Source organism: Mastomys coucha, unplaced genomic scaffold (assembly GCF_008632895.1).
Source record: "Mastomys coucha isolate ucsf_1 unplaced genomic scaffold, UCSF_Mcou_1 pScaffold21, whole genome shotgun sequence".
In the NCBI taxonomy this organism is placed as follows: Eukaryota; Metazoa; Chordata; class Mammalia; order Rodentia; family Muridae; genus Mastomys; species Mastomys coucha.
Genome location: NW_022196904.1, coordinates 162,091,859 through 162,113,652, shown reverse-complemented (window position 1 = coordinate 162,113,652; position 21,794 = coordinate 162,091,859). Strand labels below are relative to the sequence as shown.

The following is a 21,794-nucleotide window of genomic DNA, read 5'->3' as shown; positions in this document are numbered from 1 at the left end:
TATGTTTTAAAATCTATATTATGTATAAGATATTTTGTGAACATCAAAAGTCCAACTCAAACTACTGCAAATGGTAAAGGAATAGTGTTGTCATGAACTGTTATGAAACAGTTCATGGATTCAAAGATCATGGATTCTCGTGAATTCTAGGCTCTAATTAAAGTAAAGAGCACCGAGAAATCCATCCCAAACCGATAGGATCCTTTCTCTTGTCTCGGGTTCTCCACCTCTCCTCTTCTATTTTTCTTCTGGAGTCCTGTTTTCTTGGTCTTCTCTATCCACGTGCTGCTGAGCACCCCCACGTTTGTACTTGCCTTAAGCTTTGAAATTGTCTGAGGTACTCTAAGGGCCTGAGTAGAATCTGATCTAAGCTGGGTTAAGTCTTTTCTGTTCCTAGCAGTTCATGACAGTATAGTGTTAAAGAAAACGGTCATAACAGCTTACCTGTGTGGACTTGGAAAACAGGAATTGAGATCATGTTGCCGCACTAAAGAGACAGTGTAAAATTTTGTCATTATTGTGATTGTTGGGAAGAGGGCATTTAATAGCTTGTAATAAAAGATTAATGCCCGTTACCTAGAGTCACACTGTCAGGATTTGAATGTCTGTTTTTTCACTCATCAAACTTTTTGACCTGGGGCAATTTGTTTACCATAGTTTATCAGTTTGTTTATCTATTAAGCTGAGAAAGTATAATAGCAACCAAATAATAGCATTGCTTTGAAAACTAAATATCTTAAAATGTAAGTATCTATTCCAGAAAGTAGCAACACGAAACTCTCTCAGTTTAGTTATTTTAAACTAAAATTTGCATGGTTGTCGATACATCATTAACACAAAGATTGTTTGCAATGTCATGCATTGTCTTAATTAAGCTATAAATTTATTGAAAGTAAAACTATACATTATATGTCATATCTGCTTTAGCACTTTACGTGGTTTTTTACACTTAAACAGTAAATGGATGGCTAGGTGGGTGTATCATAAAGAAAAGAAGGAAGGGAGGAAAGGTGGTAGAGAGATTAGGACAAGAAAATTTGACCTTCAAAAACATTTTTGAACTAAGAGAGCCAACTTGGCTGTTTGTACATAAAAGAAAGCAACCATCAATCTCAGTGCTGGCAGGGGAAGACAGTATCAGATAGGGTAAAAGGACTGGTTGTTCCTCACTAGATACTAGACAGCTGTGGCTGTTGGGTAGTGATATGAAGTTTCCCAAGTTTCCGTAGAGGAAAGTGGACAACTGATTGCTACAAGGCTTGTACCATGTCTGCACAGAATTAAGCTCAGTGGAACCTAATAAAATTATGGAAAGTTTGCCCAAGACATTGTTTAATTAGAAAGTTATTTGCTGCATGATCTGTAAAAGTCTATGAAATAGTGTGGTGTTTTAACTGAGCTATAACTGAATTTATTGAGCATTTCCCTTTGAGCCATGGGAGATGTAGTGAGTTTGCAAAAGTTATTGTTCACTCATTAAGCAATTAGAGGCAGGCTAGACTTTGTTTTTGTTACTGCTGAGAAAACATTAATTAAGCATTTGGGCTTGAATAAAAGAATGGAAGGGTGGCTGAGCAGTATTTTGTTGTTGTTGTTGTACAACATTGGATTTATGATGATATAAATGTGAGTTTGCATCTATGTTGCTACAGTGTGGATGTTCAAGCTAGATATAGCCTGTAGAATAGTGTGCTTGGGTCACTTTCTCAGGTAGGAAGAGTCACACATAATGGGGGATTTGGCACACTCAGTTTAAGGGACATGGACACTGGACAGAGATAAATTTGGATTAAAATCTCTATGTGCTGCTTTTTAGCTACATGACTTCAGATAAAGCTATGAAACACTTGGAACTTCACTTTTGTTTTGTTTTTGTTTTTGCTTATTTTTTATTTGGCTTTCTTAGATTTACTTATTTATTTTTATGTATATGAGTATACTGTCGCTGTCTTCAGACACACCAGAAGAGGGCATCAGATCCCATCACAGATGGTTGTGAGCCTCCATGTGATTGCTGGGAATTGAACTCAGGACCGCTGGAAGAGCAGTCAGTGCTCTTAACCGCTGAGCTATCTTTCCAGTCCTAGAACTTCACTTTTGTTGTCTGCCAAAAGACAGGCTTTGCAAAGAACCAAGTGACAAGTGGCCTGTATTGAACACATCAGATATAGACAATATCATACTTATATTTTCCTTATTTTTTGTTTATTCTCTGAATATCCCTTTAAAATATAAAAACTCTCATTACTTGAACATTTTTACAAGAACAGACTGCTCACTGAATGTGGCCCAGGAATATAATTCACAGCCCCCCTAACACCCCAAGCACAGAATTAAATTAATTGTTTACTTTAATTCAATGCCATTTTAATTTATTTGTTTTATGAGACAGTATTTTGTTATAGAGCCTTAACTTACCTGACAACTGCTATGTATTTCAGGCTGCCCTTGAACTCATGGCAACACAGATTTCATTTTTAGATAGCAAGTACCTGGCACAGAGATGTGCTCCATAATTGCTACCTCTCCCAAATATCAATAAAACTGAACTTTGGCTTCAATATCCCACAGCTGGTTTTGGTACAATGTGTACTTCATGATGATCAATATGAGCAGCAGCTCTGAATTGAAGACCACATTGTTTGTGGCTTGTCCCATTATTCACAATGCAGCAGGTGTTCAATTAAGTATTATTCATTATATAGTGAAGGAACTGCTTAGTATACTGGTGCTTCAGCATTCTTAGTACAGTAGCTGTGAATGGAACAGAGTAAGTGAAATACACAGTAGATGGACACCATTCTATAGAATATGTAGTAGATGGACAACATTCTACAGAATATGCAGTAGATGGATACCGTTCTACAGAATATGCAGTAGATGGACATCATTGTACATAACATACAGTAGATACACATCCCTTCCATAGAATATGCAGTAGGTGCACATCCCTTTACTGGACCCAGCACAGAAATCCATTAACTCATTTATGTCCAGTCTGCCCACAGTCTGGAATACAAAGGAAATGCATAATGAGAACAATTGGGCCAGAGAAGGGAGGCTTGCTTGGAGCTCCAATGCCACAAGTAGGGCCTATAGTCATCTTCTTACTGTCACCTTGAGAGAATTTTCCTCATAGTTCACTTTAGGGCCCACCAATAGAAAGCAAAATAGAGAATGAATTGACCACACCATGTCTCCTGCTAGTCCTGTGCTTTCATTTTTTTTTCTTCCAGAGATTTGAGGTAAGCAATTGGCTGAAGTGTTCAACATTTATATAGTCAGCTTACAGCCATTTCTGCTTTGTGCTGTCCCAGCTTTGCAGGCCTCACTGTTGGGCTTCCCTAGTTCCTCTTCAGGTACAACTCTTAGGAATCACTTGGTAGATTCGTCATGGAAGATATCTTCTCATGCCTTTTCACAGGCTTTTCATGTTGAAATGATCAACCCACTTTTTCTGTGGAGTAAGTTTTAAACACACATATAAAAGTCCTTATCCTACTTCCTGGGTCCCCTGCCTTGTTGACAGATGCCATCCCTCATCACAGCATCTAGTCAGAGTTAGGATGTTGCATGTCATTTGTTGTCCCTCTGTTCATTCCTGTGACCCACAGGTCACACTGCAGTACAACTGTTGATATACCTCTTAGCTACTGGACTGTGAACTCTTGGAAAGCATTTTATTTTGTGCCTTGCCTCTATCTACCCAGCAACAAGGACTAATTTCTCAGTCTATTTATTCAGAGACTTTCTATAGGGTGGCCAGGTAAAATAGATGATGTCTGGTGAAATCAGATAAACAATGATTTATTTTTACTATATGTACATTATTATGACATACTAAGAAATACTCATTTGTATAAAAATTCAAATTAAATCAAATGTTATTTTTATTGGTTAAATCTGAGAACTTTATTACAGGAATTGATAGGATGCCAAAGATTTTTTCTGTATTATAGCAAAAAATTGTTAATTTCTATAGATTTTGGATTTCATGTTAAGTCATAATAGATAATTCCTACAATGTGATTTCAAATTCTTTCTTGTTCTTTGAAAGCATATTTTTGTATTAAGAAAAGAGGAATTGATTCAATATAAAAAAATAAGTGTTGATCCTTGAGAACTTTCCAGATTAATGAGAGAATCATGGCAATCATGATGTGTAACAAAATAAGACTGCATGGAATCTGTTGTGCTTAGATATGTATGGTAATAATGGAATAACAATACTGTCTAATGTTTACTGAGTATGTATGCCAGAGTCAGTATGCCAGACAAGAATCTAGCTCCTTTCTATGTACTTGTTCAGTTGTTCCCCACATAATTGCCCTACTAAAGTCTGTTGTCTTTCCATTTTTGTAAACAAAAATATCAACAATTAGAAAATTTAAATATCTGACTCCATATCATATGACTAATCAGTGGTATTCCTGCATTTGAATCCAGAAGAGGAACTTTTGAATCTGTTCTTATAACTACTATTTCCTAAGTTCATGTCTTAGTGAAAAGACTTGGAGTTGCGATCTTTGGTCAATGCATCAAATGTGATGAAATGAATAATATAACATCACTATGATATTAAATAAGTAATGATTGTAAATACAAAATCTGTTCCTCAACTTCTAGTGGAAACATTAATACTCCAAAGCCAGTACTAAATAAAACTTATTATATACATGCACGTGTATCTTTTGAATGTCTACATTAATCTGTATATAATTGTGATCTAATTCCTTAAGAGATTTGAAATGGCACTGTCACAGTTCCTTCAGGTGTTAAGAAGAAGATGCCCTTGCTGAAAAATGCCTTCCTTAGTGTGTCATCTAGTTCCTATGATTGCTGCCAAGGATAAGAGGGCCCAGGGTAATCCTGTAAGTGAGACCGCAAGATACTGTGTCAAGGCTTTGACTGGCTCTAGCTGCCAGTCTGGTGTCTCTGTGTGATCAGGCTACAGGGGCATAAATGAATGCTGTCCCTCATAGATGGGAGCGGTCTGGGTATGAAGGTTGAAGGGAATAGCCGTGTGATGGATGGATAGATGCTGGTAACTACATTCATAACACTAAACATTTGGCAGCTAGGAAAGATCTCAGCAGCTTTTCTACTCAGAAGTTACTTCTCACTCACAGTTGTTGAGAGTACATACAGCTCTTATAGGGGACCAGTTCCCAGTACCCACATAAGTTGGCTCACAACTGCTTGTAACTCCAGCTCTACAGGATCCAACACCTCCTTCTGGAACCCACAGAAAATTCAAGGTCATACCTTTTCCTAATTTTTTACGTGAGTATTCCACATTATGTAATTTTTATCCATTTGTAAACATTCTTGACATATTGAACAAATTGTTTTAATATAGTTAGATAATTAAGCTGCAGATATTTTAGGACCATTTCAGTGCACACATATGTATCTGGATAGTATTTAATATTTTGAAATCATCAGTAGTTTGATCCTATGTAACAAGTGCTGGACAGGTGTAACAAGTCTTTTATATCATAATTCTTGGTGGATGTTGATTGGTGGGTTAAATAAGTCAAATGTCTTTTGGAGTTTGACTTTATATAGTGATTTGGCACAAGTAACTTTATTTAAATTGGATATCCCTTCCAAAGCTTAATTCACTAGCTTCTGTTAGTCACTGATTCAAACTTACTTTCTGGATTAGCTGAAATTATTCTGTATTGAATTAACTGTAAAATCACTTATGATTTTTGTTTTACCCAAATAAGTCATAATAGGAAATATTTGAGGAATATTTATTTTAAAAGACTGCCTTCACTTTAACATTGTTTTTAACTCTTCAGTACCACTCTCCCCTGCAAGAAGCCTACTTAATCCCCAATTTGGGCTTTTAATTTTCCAAGTATGCTTTTATAAGCATTTTCCACATTGTTCATGCCATCTGACAAAGAGAATCTGTCATTTGTAGTGTGTGTATTTAGTTTGTTTATAAGGAACATTTAGTTACTATTATAATATTAGCATGCAACTTATCTAGTATATAGATCATGTCTTACAAGACTTAATATTCAGATGATTGGCCATAATTATAACATATTAATCTTTCTTCCTAGTGAAAGATATCCTTGGATTTAGGATGACTCCCCTGAGAAGCATTGGAGACTATGATATGTAGAACTTGGGAAGCTTTCCTGTCAAACACTAATTAGCTGTAAAAGAGTACAGTGATCCACACCCCACATGTGCAAATTGAAATGGAAACTGAGCATCCATGTTGGTAATGGAACAACACATAGGAGGCCTCCCTTTGTACTTTTATCGACAAGAAAGCATGAGTCCTACAGTGGACATGTTTCATTTACATTATACTGTCTTAATATGTGATTTGCTATTTAGCATTCACCTCAGATGAGCTGTTACTTAAGATTCCATCTAGATACTTAAGTCCATGTAGCCATGATTCTAATATGCTTTATTTCCCTTTGCTTTCAAAATAGAAAGTATAAAATAAAAGTACTTTACAAATCGTGTGTGAAGAGAAACAAAATCCCTGTGTCACCCACCAGACACTGCAAAGAAAAAATTATTTAATCAACCCTAACAACAATGCTGATCTCTCTCTCTCTCTCTCTCTCTCTCTCTCTCTCTCTCTCTATATATATATATATATATATATATATATATATATATATAAACATATATAAATGTAAATATCTAAGAGACAATCTGGTAACATGTCCACTTAGCAAAACAGCTGCAGAAGATTCATCTCGGTCCCCAGGACCACTCTATAACCAGATATACATTACCAGGCATTAACCACCTCCTATGAAGCTGGTCTCAGATCCAATCTGAAATCAGTTGGTGAAAATGGAAAGAAAGAAGGAATCTCACAAAGCCCTAGCCTTAAGAAAAAAACTAAAAGCAACTCTGGAATACTAAGAGAAGGAAAAAAGTCTCCAGGAAAGAGACTTTTAGCCAGGTGGTGGTGGCGCACACCTTTAATCCCAGCACTTGGGAGGCAGAGGCAGGCGGATTTCTGAGTTCAAGGCCAGCGCTGGTCTACAGAGTGAGTTCCAGGACAGCCAAGGCTACAAAAAAAAAAAAAAAAAAAAAAAAAAGAGACTTTTAGTTTGCTAATACTAAATGGTCACCCTGAAACCAAATATTTAAAAGTAAATATTTAAAAGTAAACATCATGTGGACTGAGGTGCATTTATGTATTTAGGAGAATATACATAACTAAAACACATTAAGCCATAAATTTGAGAAAGAACAAGGTGGTAACATTGGAGAGGTGAGATGGAGAAAAGGAGGAGGGACAAATGATAATATATTTTAGTTTCAAAAATTAAAACAAAAAAGTAATCATGTGCTTATTGTCATAACAGTCATGCCACTGTCTCATCAGTAACCTCTTGCCTAGCTAGTTAGTATTGTAGCATGTAGAGTCTAAAGTTGTAGCATATTGTTGCTGACCCTTATGTTTTAGTTGCCTGGATAGCAATGTCTGACATCATGAAAATTAGCAAGTTTTTCACATGATTTTTTTCTATATTAAGCAACCAAGGTATTTGGTGTCTTTAATAATAGGGTCTTGCCATTCTTAACAACAGCATTGTCAATAACCTATATAGTTTTAAGAGGGATTTCTGGAGACTTTCTGGACAATAGCTCCTAGAAAGTTGTCCTTTACATGGGATTTTTTACTTAATAATAGTTCATGTCTTCTGGGATCAGATTATCTGCCTATGCATGGTATTTGGTGATAATTCTAATACCAGACATAATGAAATATGAAAGGAAGCATCTGAAATGACTATGGAGAAGGAAGAAAAGCCTTAAATCAATTCTTAACATTCAGGAGAATGAAATCATTCAGCTATAGTTATGAAAGAAATATGGGCTAGGGTTGAATCATAGCCCAGCTGAGATTACATCAGGAGCACAAAAGAAAAGAAATAGCAACAAGTATCTATTCATTGCTTCACGTTCACTAGCTTCGTGTATTAAGTTGAACCACATAAACTTACTGATATTCACCATTTTTAACAGCTAAAGTAATTTCATGTAGTTCAATTCAGTAAATATATGTGTTCATTGTCATTGAAATAAACCACATAATACAAAGTTTCTATGTCAAAAAATGAATTATTCTATCAACCTAGCAAAAGCAATATGTAAAGGAATGTGAAACTTGAATTCTTCAAACTTCATAGCTCTCTTATAGTCTCTGTATCCTTCCATGGATATCATTCCAAATGAGTATGCATTGCTTCAGGAAGTAAGCTAACATAATAATGGATATATCTACCCATGTAGCCTAGGAGAAAAACCTTTAGAGTTAGCCTCTAAGAACATTTTTTCCTGTCTATATAAATTTTTCATATCTAATAATAATATTTAATAATAACTTTCTTCATTGATATAGTAATTTCAGATATTTTGGGGGTATAATGAACAAGAGATGTTATATAAAAACCAGTATAATTAACATTTCTATCTCCTTAAACATTTATTATGTATTTGTTGTCAAATTATCCAAATCTCTTCAGTGTTTTGAAACCTATGCTATCATTAGCTATAGACACCCTGATGTGTGAAAAAGCGCCAGAACTTATGCTTTCTGTTTAATGGGACCTTTTTTCTTTCAGATGATAGATCTCTCCCTATCATCTCCTATCATTCTCCTGTTGTCTTTGTTGCTGTCCTATTACTGTGAAGAGACCAAGGCAACTTTTAATAAAAGAAGCATTTAAGTCTAACTTTCAGTTTTAGAGGATTAGTCCACAACTACAGGGCTGGGAGTATGGTAGCATGCAGACAGACATGGAGCTGAGAGCTTACATCCTGATCCACAGTCAGGCAGAAAGAGAGACATTGTGTTTGCTATGATCTTTTGAAACCTCAACACCCCCCCCCCCATCCATTGACACACATTCTCCAACATGGCTACACCTCCTAATCCTTCTCAAATAGTTCCACTAACTGGGGACAAACCTTTCAAACATATAAGCCTAGGAGGGCCATTATGATTAAAATTATCAGACCCAGTCTCTGGTATCTACAATTCCACTCTCAAATGTCATGAAAGTAACTGTGTATGAGGGATAACATAGGTATTTGTTGTTTTATGTCTGACTTAGTTAGAGCTATACAATATATTTTAAATTTGTCTCTGCTATATCAAATAGTGTAATTTGACTTTATGGCTCAATAATATACCATTGTGCATAGATATACCACATTTTCTTAATCCATTCATCAGTCAATGATCATGTTGGTTGATTCCATACTTCAACTACTGCAAATAGAGAGCAGATTTACAGAAATAAAACACTACAGAGACAGATATAAAGAAATACAGCGTAGCGTACAGCACCTTGCATCTCAACTAGTGTTTTCTTCTCTTCTACACAAAATCTGTTTCTAAAGGAATCCTAGGAAAAGTCTCTGCACTCACAGTCTATCACATTTTAACAGATAAAACCAAAGCCAACTCTCTGCCAAGTCCATGTTCTAAGAAGAGATGGACTTCAGAGTCAGCTTTCCTTCTGTTCTAGGTCTTTCAATTCTGTCTGAGGCAAGGAGGAAGGTTAGCATGCCAACCAGATGTCTTAGAGTCAGAAAGGGAATTTCTGACTCTGAAAAACCAAGCCATTGCTGCATTACTCAACTTTTAGCACTACTATTTGTACATTGCTTTTGCTGCTGCTGCTGCTGCTGCTGCTGCTGCTGCTGCTGCTGCTGCTGTTGCTGCTGCTGTTGTTGTTGCTGTTGTTGTTGTTGCTGCTGCTGCTGTTGTTTGTGGACAGGATCACACCACATAATCCTGGATGGCTTGGAACTTGCTATGTAGACCAAACTGGCCTTGAACTGGCAGAGAATTACCTGCCTCTGTCTCCTGATTCTTGGGATTAAAGGTATATACCATTACACCTGGAATTCCTTTTTTGTTTTGTTTTTTAAATGAAGCCAAGTTTGTGAGTATTCATAACAGGTACTACGTAAAAATTATAAAACCCAAATAAAGAACGCAGGTTCTGCAGTCAACCTGCCAGTGTTCAGATATTGATCCTAGGTCATAGTTACACAAACTTAGGCCAAGTTAGCTTGTTAGCTTATTTGCCTTCTTTGTAATATTACACGTAAAGCTCTTGGAACAGTACCAGAAACATGAAGGATCTAGGAAATGTTAGATATGCAAGCCCATGTAAATGGTGTGTGTGTGTGCATGTGTGTGTGTGTGTGCATTAAAGAGAGACACAGAGAAGGAGAGAGTGTGTGAGAGTATGTGTATTATGTGTGTGTGTGTGTGTGTGTGTGTGTGTGTGTGTACGTGTGTGATTAACACAGGTTCTTGGGCTTCAAACTCTTGAGGCTCCCCTCTTGGCCTTGTGAGATTTCAAGTCTACACCATCATGCCTAGCCAGATCTACATTTACAATGTGTTGCTGTCAGATTAGCATGTTAGTTATTAGAGCAGGTGGCTTTTAGGGAATTTAGTCCTTTGTAGAAGTCAGATTATTTCTTAAACTAAACTTTTCTCAGTATTTTATGAATAGAGGAGAGTTCATTAAGGACTTAAACCATATGCTATACAGGTTATATACTACACAGGTATATAACAAATCTGGAATAATTTATCTTTGCTATTTTTAAGGTGTCTTTTTTAATATAATGATTTATTTTTCTTTGGAACTATTGTTTGGGTAGTGGGATCATGTTATACTTGTAAATGTTTGGATCTCCACAGAGATTTGCATAAATGACTTACTAATGTACACTCCTGTCAGTAATGCACAAAGTCCTCTAAATACCACCTTCAGCCATATGCCTTTGTTCTACTTACTGACAGTAAGTCAGTGTGTGTGTGTGTGTGTGTGTGTGTGTGTGTGTGTGTGTGTGTGTGTGGTGTATATTGTGGTATGTATGTGTTGTGGTGTGTGTGTGTGCTGTGGTATGTGCGTGTGTTGTATGTATGTGTGTGTGTGTATGAGAGAGAGAGAGAGAGGAAAGAAAGACAGCATCGAACTGGAATGAGAGGGTTTCCTAGATTATGATTTTATTTTTCCTGATGATTAGTCACAACTGAATTAGTCACAGGGCTTTTATTTTAATAACCCTGCTGGTCATTTCCATTTTTATTATATATTCATTTTTGTCTTCCTACCATTTTTCTTTTTTTTCACTTCTTAAATGATTTTTTATTAGATGTTTTCTTATTTACAATATCTCCTTTCCCATCTTCCCCTCCAAAAAAAAAAGAAAAAGAAAAAGAAAAAAGAAAAAGAAAACAAAGAAAAAGAAAATAAAATAAGAAAAAAATTAAATAAAACTAAAACAATCCCCTGTTCCCTTCCCCCCTCCCCCTGCTCACCATCTCACCCCCTCCTGCTTACTGGCCCTGGCATTCCCCTACACTAGGGCATAGAACCTTCACAGGGCCAAGGTCCTCTCCTCCCATTGATGACCAGCTTGGCCATCCTCTGCTATACACATGCTGCTAGAGCCATGAGTCCCCACCCCCCATGTGTTTGGAAATGTTGGCAATTGACTTGCTGGTATTCCTTCCAGATTCCAGACATTATCCCCCGTCAGGTGTACAGGATGAAGATATTCTCTCCCATTTTTAGGTTTCCTACACTCTGTCATGCTTGAGGCATTTTGTTGTTTGGTTTTGTTGTTCATACTTCTGAGATTATATCCAAAAACTTCTTGTTCATATGAATATCAAATAGTACTCATGCTGTGTTTTCTTTTGTTGTTTCAAAGTCCAAAGTAGTATATTTAAGTCTTTAATCAACTTGTAATTGATTTTTATAGGTGGTGAGTGAAAAGAGGCACACATAAGTTTTATGCCTTGGGATGTCCAGTTTTCCTTGTATTGGTTTTTGGAAGCTAATATTCTTTTCCAACTGTTTGGTTTATGATCAAACCCTTGTCAAAAATGTGTTGACAAAGGCTCATTGGCTATTTCATGTCAAGCATGATTGGAAAGTATATAATTTCTTCATTCACTGATCAATTTTGCATATAGCATTGACGTTTATTAGAATTAGGGTATAAATCATGTTGGAATAGTTTTCTTATTGAATCAGAGGTGGAAACGAGAGTGATCAGATTCGGAAAGCAACACAAAACAAACACCCAAATTAGGTGTGTAGGTATCCTGTTTTCAATCAACAGCTGGCTTTGCCACAAATTATCCAATTGCCCATGATTAATTCACTGCTGCAATACTGTAATTTCCTTTTATGTGCTTCTTTGAAGCTTATTTTAGCCATACATTTTGATTGTCCTATCTGTGGTATTAAGATTTCTTTTTGATTTTACTATAAAAATAGGATTTGCTTTGTTCTGTGTGAAAGTAATTAAACTGCAACATCAAACTGTTGCACATGGCTTAGCCCCATTTATTGCTGTAAGCTCATCAGCAATTGGAGGAGTGTCAGTTTCCATGAAGCCTGGCACAGGGGGAGTGCTAGGACTCTGCTAACAGTAATCACGCTGACCCAGGGCTGCAAAGGGAGATCCCCACTCTGCCAGCTCCCCTCCATGAACTCTGTACTGGCTTGGCTTCCAACCACTGAGCTTGAGACACCTATGCACCACTGAGTTCTCTTGTAGCCAGGAAGCAGGGGAGAACTGTTTCCCAAGAGAAGTCCATGTAAAGACTTCTCATGGATTATTCAGACACTGACAGTGACTCTACTTTGGGATACAGCGATGATGAAGATTCCAGTGATGAAGTTGAAAGAATATCAGAGTCAGTGCACATAATGCTGTATTTTTAGATATTTGGGGTCTCTTTTTTTATGCTCTGTAATTTCTCTAACTCCTCACCAAGGCTTTTAAAAGTGAGCACTACTAAACCATGAAGCTTTGCTTTAATTTTTTTAAATCTATAATGTACTTGTGAAAATACTTAATAGTTGGCTGAGCAATAGCTAGAGTTGCAATGGTTCACTTCTGTCACTATTGTGATTGGTAATGTTGTAATCAGCTAAGGTGCAGGTACAGAAATGAACGTGAGATTTTGTTTTTAAAGACTGTGAGCATGTTTTGTCTGGATTGTTATGTGTACAGCTATTTTTACTTAATACAAAGTAGCAAGAGCTATATGCTGCACAGTCAGGACACTGTGTATTTAGTTTGGGCATTGCCTTATAATTCCAGATGTATAATATTTTCATGTATAATCTCAAACCTCCTTAGAAACTACTAAATACATGCCAACATAATAAGAAAAAAAATGTTCTCTCCTTACATGTTTTTCCCTCTATGTCTAAGGCAGTCGTATATGCAACCTTACTGTCTAGGTCAATATTCTACATAAACCTATAACTACGGATGGTCAAAATGCCTAGTGACAACATGGAATCATTAGATCCCCTTTATTATATGTACCTATAACAATACATAAATCCAGATTATATTTATTTTTATCACGGTCCTTGGACTGACAATAGAAACCAATGTGCTTACTAATTCCAGTATCAGCAGCTTCTTCTGAAGTATGTTTGCCAAAGTGGATGGTTAACATCCATCAAACCCATGTCAAGTAGCATTTTTCTCCCTCAAAGAAGCAGGATTTCAGAGCCTTTCTGGCCATCTGCATAGAGGGACAACAAGCACCCGAATCGTAGGAACAAGGGTGCTGTGATGTCTGCATGACTTGACATTAAAAGAACTTGACATTAAATAACTGCCAAGCATTGCATGGTATCATTAAACACTGCATAGCTGGTTAGGACATACCTGTGAATGGGGATTCTAGAAAACTAAGCATTAAAAGCTTATCACATTTGTTTTGTGGTTGGACACAAAAATATATTGGTGCTGGCTTTATTAACAAATGCAATTTTATGATAATTATTATGACCATTGCCCAAGTTATTCTGCACTTCATTTTTTCTTTTTTTAAAAAATTGAGGGTTTACAATATAATTATGACATTTCTACCTTTCCTTTCCTCCCTCCAAACTTTTCCATATCACCACTCTCCCTGTTTCCCCCATGCCTGGCCCCCAATATAATCCCTCTGTCCATCCTCCCTTCTCCTTCTTGTCTGAGAGGGTAGAGGCTCTCAAACCTGGGAACTCTCCATCCTGGCATATCAAGCCTCTGCAGGGCTAGAGCCAACCTCTCCCACTGAGGACAGATAAGGCAGGCCAGTTATGGGATTATAGTCCGGACAGGAAACAGCTTTAGGGGCAACCCCTGCTCTTGTTGATGGGGGGCCCAAATGAAGACTGAAGACTGAGCTGCAATCTGCTACTTATGTGCTAGGGGGAAGGGGGTGGTAGAGGGGGAGGGGTGCCTAAGTCCAGACTGTGTATGTTCGTTGGTTGGTGGTTCAGTTTCTGAGAGCCTCCAATGGTTCAGGTTAGTTGATCCTGTTGGTTTTTCTGTGGCGTTCCTATACCCTTTGGGGCCCTCAATCCTTCCCCCAACTCTTCCATAAGAGTCTTTGAGTTCCATCCAATGTTTGTCTATGGGTTTCTACATCTGTTTCAGTCAGCAGCTAAATGGGTCCTCTCAGAGGACAGTTAAGCTAGGCTCCTGTCTGCAAGCACAACAGAGTATCATTAATATAGTTAGGGATTGGTTCTTACCCATGGGATGGGTCTCAAACTGGGCCAGTTATTTGTTGGCCATTTCCTCAGTCTCTGCTCCATCCTGTTTTTTAATTTCTTGTAGACAGAATAAATTTTGGGTCAAAAGCTTTGTGGATGGCTTGGTGTCCCTATTGCTCCAGTTGGCTTTCTGCTTGACCACAGGAGGTAGCCTCCACTGCTTTGAGTCTCAGCCAAGGTCACTCCCATTGACTCCTGGGAGCCCCACCAATCCCAGGTCTCTGGCACATCCTATAGGTGGCCCCCATGTTCCCAGATCCACCAACTGTAGATTTGTATTCATTCTTCTGGCCCTCTGGCCCTCTGGCCCTCTGGTCCTCTCTCTGTCCCTTTCCACACTGATCCTGAAACTCCCTAACCACCTCCTCCAATCCCTTCTCATACCTATTTCCTTCCATCTATCTGCCTCCTATGACTATTTCATTCCCCCTTCTAAATGAGATTCAAGCATCCTCACTTGAGCCTTCCTTCTTGTTTAGCTTCTTTGGGTCTGTGGAGTGTAGCATGGTACCTGTACTTTATGGCTAATATCCACTTATAAGTGAGTACATACCTTGTATTACCATGTATGTCCTTCTGGGGCTGGGTTATCCCACTCAGGATGATATTCTTAAGTTTCATCAATTTTCCTGTGAAATTTATGATGTCTTTGTTTTTAACAGCTGAATGGTGTTCCATTGTGTAGATGTACCACATTTTTCTTTATCCGTTCTTCAGTGACATCTAGGCTGTTTCCAGTTTCTAGCTATTATAAATAGAGCTGCTATGAACGTAGTTGATTAAGTGTCCCTGTGCTATAGTGGGGCATCTTGTATAATTATCAGATTTAACTCTAACAAAGTATATGGACTGTATAGTTTCGTGGGAAGAATATAATTTAGAGCACAGCTAATCTGTGTTCAAACACCAGGATTGTCATTCAAGAGCTATATTTGATTGTTGACGGATTAGATAGCTTGTGTTCTCATGTATCAGTCTGAGAAAAATAACTGCCACTTGCTATATTCAATCAATGACATTAGTATGAACTGTTTTTTACATATTCTTAAGTTGAACAAATTAAAACATAAAATAAAATATTTTATTAAATTTCTTGTTAGCCTTGATATTTTCCCATCTACATAAAATGTTTAATGCTTCTGCTACAATGAAACATTATATTACTTGTTAAAGATCTATCTAATTTAGATCAAATAATATGATAAAATCTTAAAATATTGGCTATTTATGATTACTCCATTAAAATTTATATGCACAAAATATATTCACAGTTAAATACTGTTTTACATATTATTTTTAGATTTCTTAGTAGTTAAAATGGAAATGGTTTTTTAAATAGGCAATTTCTATTTTTTGTTTTTTCTCTCTTTGGTGGCAGGTAGCAAGGATAACAGGATCTCACCATGTAGGACAGCCCAGGATGACCTTGACCTCATGATCTTCCTCCGAAGTGCTTGGACACTGTAGTTACTGATGTGTACCAGTACAGACAGAATGAATAGGCAATATTACAAATAGTAAAGATGAAGACAGATATGGAAGAGTAGATTTTAAATGATGTTCTCATGAAACCACATAGTGTCACTGTTGTTTTAAGTGTAGAAACTATTTGTAGTGCCTTATGATGCCATAAACATATGTCAAGAAAGAAGTTATTCACAACTTATGAAGGCCCTGTAGGGATGAAGTGCCTCTGCCTGCTGTGTGTACTCCACAAACAAAAATCAACCTTCTATAGAAAATGGTAATGGAGCTGAAAATATAACATCTGCAGTTCTCACTGTGCTGCTGGGTAAAAGTGACACTGAATGGCTTCTCTTCATTCTCATGCTCACATAAGAGAGGTTTGAATTGTTTGCGAATAGTTGATCTTAGTTTAACAGCAAGTTCCTGTGATTCTAAAGTCTGAATTTGGGGCTGGGTAAATGGATCAGCAATCAAGACCACGTACTGTCCTTGTGAAAGAACCCAGGTCCATTCCTAACACCCACTGGTGGTTCAAAACTGCCTAGAATTTCAGTTCCAGGAGGACCCAATGCCTCTAACCTCTGAGGGCACTGCATTAAAATTGCTCATAGACTGTATATGGGATAAATCTTCATGTGGGCAGCCTCTCCTTTAGACTCTGCTCTACACTTTATCTTCATATTTGCTCCTGTGAGTATATTGTTCTCTTTCTAAGAAGGAACGAATCACCTACACTTTGGTCTTCCTTCTTATTGAGCTTCGTGTGGTCTGTGAATTGTATCCTGGTTATTTGGAGCTTTTGGGCTAGTATCTACTTATCAGTGAGTGCATACCATGTGTTTTCTTTTTCGATTGGGTTACCTCACTCAGGATGATATTTTCTAGTTCCCTCCATTTGCCTAAGAATTTCATGAAGTCATTGTTTTTTAATAGCTGTGTAGTACTCCATTGTGTAAATGTACCACATTTTTTGTATTCATTCCTCTGTTGAAGGACATCTGGGTTCTTTCCAGCTCCTGGCTATTATAAATAAGGCTAATATGAACATAGTAGAACATGTGTCCTCATTACATGTTGGAGCATCTTCTGGGTATATTCCCAGGAATGGTATAGCTGGGTCCTCAGGTAGTACTATTTCCAATTTTCTGAGGAACTGCCAAACTGATTTCCAGAGTGGTTGTACCAGCTTGCATTCCCACCAGCAATGGAGGAGTGTTCCTCTTTCTCCACATCCTCTCCAGCATCTATTGTCACCTGAGTTTTTTTATTCTAGCCATTCTAACTGGTGTGAGGTGAAATCTCAGGTTTGTTTTGATTTGCATTTCCCTGAAATGACTAAGGATGTTGAACATTTCTTTAGGTACTTTTCAGCCATTCAGTATTCCTTAGTTGAAAATTCTTTTTTTAGCTCTGTACCCCATTTTTAATAGGGTTGTTTGGTCCTCTGGAGTCTAACTTCTTGAGTTCCTTGTATATATTGGATACTAGCCATCTATCTTCTATGTAGGATTGGTAAAGATCTTTTTCCAATCTATTGGTTGCCTTTTTGTCTTATTAACGGTGTCCTTTGCCTCAAAGAAGCTTCGCAATTTTTTGAGGTCCCATTTGTCAATTCTTGATCTTATAGCACAAGCCATTGGTGTTCTGTTAAGGAATTTTTCTCCTTTGCCCATATGCTCGATTCTCCTCTTTAAGTTTCAGTGTATCTGGTTTTTTGTTTTGTTTTGTTTTGTTTTGTTGGTTTTTTTGAGACAGGATTTCTCCTTTGTAGCTTTGGCCTTGTCCTATAGACAAGGCTGGCCTCAAACTCAGAAAGCTGCCTGCCTCTGCCTCCCAATTGCTGGGATTAAAGGCATGTGCTGGCTAGTGTATCTGGTTTTATGTGGAGGTCCTTGATCCATTTGAACTTGAGCTTTGTACAAGGAGATAAGAATGGGCTGATTTGCATTCTTCTACATGCTGACCGACAGTTGAACCAGCACCATTTGTTTAAAATGCTGTGGTTTTTTCACTGGAAGGTTTTGCTCCTTTGTCAAAGATCAAGTGACCATATGTGCATGGGTTCATTTCTAGGTCTTCATTTCTATTCCATTGATCTTCCTACCTGTCTCTGTACCAATACCATGTAGTTTTAAATCACTATTGCTCTGTAATACAGCTTGAGGTCAGGGATGGGGATTCCCCCAGAAATTCTTTTATTGTTGAGAGTAGTTTTTGCTATGCTGGGTTTTTTATTATTCCAAATGAATTTGAAAATTGCTCTTTCTAACTCTATGAAGAATTGAGTTGGAATTTTGATGGGGATTACATTTAATCTGTAGATTGCTTTCGGCAAGATGGCCATTTTTACTATATTAATCCTGCCAATCCATGAGCATGGGAGATCTTTCCATCTTCTGAGATCTTCTTTGATTTCTTTCTTCAGAGACTTGAAGTTCTTATCATATAGATCTTTTATTTGCTTGGTTAGAGTCACACCAAGGTTTTTAATATTATTTGTGACTATTGTGAAGGGTGTAATTTCCCTAATTTCTTCCTCAGCCTGTTTATCCTTTGAGTAAAGGAAGACTACTGATTTGTTTGAGTTAATTTTATATCCAGCCACTTTGCTGAAGTTGTTTACCAGTTGTAGGAGCTCTGGTGGAAATTCTCATGTTACTTCATCATACAATCATATCATCTGCAAATAGTGATACTTTGAAAGGAGCCTGATATGACTGTCTCCTGAGAGGCCCTGCCAGAGCCTTACAAATACAGAGGCAGATGTTTGCAGCCAACCATTGGACTGAGTGCGAGGTCCTTAATAGAGGACTTAGAGAAGGGACTGAAGGAGTTGAAGGGGTTTGCAACCCCATGGGAAGAACAACAATATCAACCAACCAGACCCCCCAGAAGTCCCCGGGACTAAGCTATCAACAAAGGAGTACACATGGTTCCAGGTGCATATGTAGCAGAGGATAGCCTTGTCATACACCAATGGAAAGAGAAGTCCTTGGTCCTATGAAGGCTCGATAGACACCCCCGTGTGGGAGAATCGAGGGCAGGGATGTGGGAGTGGGTGAGTGGGTGGAGGAACACCCTCATAGAAGAAGGGGGAGGGAGGATGTTATAGAGTGTTTCCAGGAGGAAAGGAAACTGGAAAAGGGGATAACATTTAAATGTAAGTAAAGAAAATATCCAATAAAAAATACAAAAAATAGTTTTGTTTATCTTTAGCACTACATGTGAGTAGAGGTCAGAGGACAATTGGTAGGGGTTATTTTAAAAGATAATAATAATGTTCATAGACAACAATAATAATGGTGATAATGATGATATCTCTCCCACCCCAGGCTCGGGAATACAATACCTGTGACTTTCTTGTAGCATACACATACTAAGTACCTTCTGTATATTAGATATTCAGGATGAAATCTTAGCAAATCTAGTCATGGGCTCTGCCTTTGCTTATATGGCTTAGCAGGAGAGAAATTGAGTCCCTAACTGGATGGGTCACATAAATAAATAGATGAGTTTTAAGTGCTGATAGCCACTTCCATGTAGAGATGTGTAAGATACGGAGAACAGATGTACAAGGAAGCCTACTAGCTAATTCAGGATAGCATTCCTTAGGATGGGGCACTGGGGACAGGATCCAAAGGGCAAGCATGGGTGGAGAGCAGTTTCTTTAAGCCTGAGGACAGCATATTTTGAAGAAGCCTGGGTAGGAGAGAGAAGATAATGTTTGTCAATTTTGAAAGGAGGCCAGCTTCTCTGGAAGGCAGAGAGTATAAAGCAGACAGGAGAAGCTCACACTGGCAGCTTCTGAGACTACCTTAAAAGCTTAACAGTCAGAGGAAAACTTACTGTTTGGAGTAGATTTAAATTCTTTTCTGGGGGAGATGGCAGTGGGGGAGAAGGAAGTTTGGGAGGACCTGGGAGGTGTGGAGGGAGGTGAAGCTGTGGTCAGAATGGATTGTATGAGAGAAGAAAAAGACACACAAACTAAAAAATAAATGAAAATAAGAATAAATAAAGGAAGGTTATAACAAGGAAGAATTTTCTTCTTTAAAGCACAGCCAGTAACACATGAATAGGAAAAACATAAGAAAAACCCAATCTGGAGCACCAAAGGCTGCGCATCCTGAAGCGCCAGGCACTAGGTGCTACAGAAACCTACAGAAGCTCATTTAAAAAGATAACTGCAGATTCCAGTAGTACAAAGGCATGTCCTGATCTTACATGGAAAAATTAACATCAGAAGCTGTTCTTCTGAGATCCGTGTATTAATGCAATACATCTGTACAAGAATCTCAACACGACTCCCTTTAAAAGAAGAAAAAGAATTTTTTTTAAAAAAAAAAAATCTGTATCAAATAATGAATGCTGAAGACTATCACAAAGGCATTTCTGGGAAAATGATATTCGTGAACGAATATATAGTTCTGATTTACCAAATACCAAATACTGTTTCCGCTAAGCAATACTAACCCAGGCAAGAAGATATAACAACAATTGGGGCTGGAGAGATGGCTCAGCAGTTAAGAGCACTGACTGTTCTTCCGAAGGTCCTGAGTTCAAATCCCAGCAACCACATGGTGGCTAACAACCACCATGATCTGTAATGTGATCCGAGGCCCTCTTCTAGGGTGTCTGAAGACAGCTACAGTGCACAAACATATAATAAATAAATAAATCTTTAAAAAAAGATATGACAACAATGAAAGACTTAATGGATAACAGGTCGGCAGGAAAATGACAGAATTTAGAGTGGAAGTCAGAACTTCATGAGTCTTCAATAGCGGAAGATGCATTGTGTTTGCCTTTAGCTTTCAGTACTTCAGATGCCTGACTTGGGTGGAACATTGTGTTTTGTAGTTTGAAAACCTGTCAATACAACATTTTTCTATGCAATTACCTCTGTGATATACTTCAAGCATATTTGCCATTAGTTATATTGCCTTAGAAATGTTGTCATAAGAAAAGAGGGTACATTGTCAGGTATCATTTAATGTTATGACAATGGTAACTAAGTTTATGGGAGCTGAAAATGACTTGTGAAGTTAATTTACCAGATCCATCTCTCACTACTGGAAATGCACCAGGAAAGATTTTCAAAGGTCTCGGAGACTGACATTACCTGCTATAGTTACGAATTATATGTGCTTTTCAAGAGATCTTTTTGATATATTTAAGTGGCTGTGAGTAGTACTCATCAAATACTTGAAGAACCATGAGCTCTGGGACAGATGAATAACAATGTACCATAAAGTATCCAAACCTTAGCTGTATAAAAGTAGTGTTACTATATTAAGAAAATATTTAAAACAGGTCCTTTGATCTCAAAGATAGTGTCAAGTTCATAATGGATGAATTAGATACTCTTTCCAGTGTCATGTCTCTAGAATCTTTAAAAGCTTTAACCTATTCATTCCAAACTTTATAACCATGTAATTAATTCAGAAATTCCCCCAAAGAGCAAAGGAAATGATCTTATAAAATTTTCTTCCACTTGTGTAAGTGAAACGCTAAATTTGATAATTGTAACAAGTGAGCTTTAACTGCAGGGAATGGGTGATTTATAATATGTGTAAAGTGGCTCTTCACATGAAGCCTAAACCTGGAAGTTCATAACTCAAAAAACGTGTAATACTTTGGTTCCTGAAAGAAAGTCACCCTAGTTGCTTGCCTTTGGTCCTAAAGGCTGCACCATTCTAATGGGTCTTTTTTTTTTTTTTTTTTTTT

The 21,794-nt window shown here is 37.5% G+C and overlaps 1 protein-coding gene across 2 annotated transcripts in view; it reads left to right on the top strand.

Annotated features, from left to right (window-relative positions):
* Positions 1-21,794, top strand: part of Prkg1 (protein kinase cGMP-dependent 1) — a 1,194,975-nt gene that overhangs the window by 1,027,549 nt on the left and 145,632 nt on the right. The gene's annotated exons all lie outside the window — the stretch shown is intronic.